Raw genomic sequence first — 1,991 nt, forward strand, 5'->3', positions numbered from 1 at the left:
TACTAACCTGGACTCTTCCTCAGTAGAGGAGAGAGGCCATACTTCATAGTACGGCGCTGGCCCTCTTTGTGGGGAGACACCAAGTTCCTCCAGAAAGACAGTTTCATGGTCCCTACTGATGGATGTCTGAAAGATATCACACATACATACAGAGCCTCTCTTTACAATGGATACACAGAAGTATGCAAGTTTAATACCTACAGAGGAACAGAAATGACACGGGACACAAATGCAACACTAAAGTGGAGGGGGAGGAGTAGAGAGACATGGGATGGGATCACAGTAACCTGTGAGTGACTCCTTTGGTGTTGAGACATGAGACAGTTGACTCGTCACTAAAACTGCATATCAAGTAAACCACCAGCTTGGGAAGACAGGTACATGGCAGGGCTGAGCTTAGGACAGGGGCAGGGCCTGGAGCTCGTCCCAGAGCCCAGACACTCAAGGATGTCTGGGCTTGAGAGTGTCTGGTCAGTGCTTCTTTAACACCAGGAGAGGGGCCTCTTCTGGGCAGGCTCCCTTCTCCTAACACTAGGTGAGGAAAGAGGCCCCGGCTACAGGAAGCCAGGCCACCAAGCCTGGGTCTTTGGATACAAACAGCAGCACTACACACCACTGCACCCACAGCCAGCTTCCCTGTCTACAAGCACCACCCTGAAAAGGGATTTCCAACGGAGAGCCAGAGAGTCCAAGGAGGTGGGAGGAGCCACAGTGGTGGGATCTGAGGGACAGAAGGTGGTGGAAGAGCAAATGTGTCCCATGGGTCCTCCTAGGCATCATGAAGATTGCCATCGCTCAGCAGCACCTTCTTGCCAGGTTTGAAGGCTAGCTTCCCAAGGTAGGGCAGTTGGCACAGCGGAAAGCATCGCCTAGGTAGCAGTTTCCACAGGCTGACTTGGGCTGGGCATTCTTCTGTTCCTGTGACTTCTCTTTTTCTAGTTCTTCTGCAAGGCCATAGGTGCAGTTCTTACAAGCCTTCCTCTTTTTTCTTTCCCCACAAGAAGCAGCCCATAGGGAAGCAGGATCTGTTTTTTCAAATCTTCTGGATCCAGTAGCTCATCTGAGTCAATGAGATTCATGCTCTCGTCCTCCATGTCATTGACTGAGAGGGTCCAGAGCTTGGCAGTGGCAGGGTCCACAGCAGGTTTCACCAAAGGAGACTTTTTGGTGATAGAAAGTTTAAGCTGAGTGGAAGAACCCACTTCAAAGTCTGGCTTTTTGCCTGTGATCTGAACAGAGAGCAGGCTCTCACTGTTGCAGCCCAGGTGTCACTGAATAGACTGCTTCTCCTCAGGACTCAAGGATCCCGCTGCAGCTCTTTTACTTCCACAAGACCAGAGAGAGTCAGGGCTGAACACAGTTTAGACACTGTCTTCACTTTGCTATCTTTATCTACAGCTGTCTCTACTGGTTCTTTCAGAAAAAGACATCCCCCAGGCCGAAGGATGCGGGCCATCCCAGCCAAAACCTTGGCACTGTGCAGAGTCATACTTCCTGGGACTACACCTGACAAGATAACGTCAAAGCTGGATTTCTTGGGGGCAGACCGCAACAGCTGGCTCATGTTCTCCACCAACACTTGACCTTCATCACCAGTTAACACTTGAAGTTTATCCACCAGATCTTTCAGAGCCTCCACAGGGGATGTGACTTATCCTAGACCACTGCCACAGCCTGGCCAGCTGAGATCCCAAAATAGGCCATTCCTCCAGTGTTGACAGACCTAAAAGCTTGCAAACTTGGTAGAACTGGGACGCAAGGTCACAAGAGTTGTCTACGAGGTAGAACCGAGTCTCAGACTCCATGGCTCGAGCTCAGGTCTTTGCCACCTAGCGATCAGTGCCTGGGGGGTGGCTGAGCAACAAAGGAGACAACCCAGGAAGGACAGGGAGCCACAGCGTCAGGAGCCCAGGCAAGTAGGTCCAGGGCTGGGCTCGGCCCCTCACACCTGCTTCCCAAGGCATAAGCCCGCCGCCTCCGGGGTTCTCCAT

At 52.0% G+C, this 1,991-nt stretch overlaps 1 pseudogene; it reads right to left on the bottom strand.

Moving 5' to 3' along the window:
• Positions 1-701: 701 nt before the first annotated feature.
• LOC143399298 (anamorsin pseudogene) lies at positions 702-1,704 on the bottom strand (annotated as a pseudogene).
• Positions 1,705-1,991: the final 287 nt, after the last annotated feature.

Source organism: Callospermophilus lateralis, chromosome 5, assembly GCF_048772815.1.
Source record: "Callospermophilus lateralis isolate mCalLat2 chromosome 5, mCalLat2.hap1, whole genome shotgun sequence".
In the NCBI taxonomy this organism is placed as follows: Eukaryota; Metazoa; Chordata; class Mammalia; order Rodentia; family Sciuridae; genus Callospermophilus; species Callospermophilus lateralis.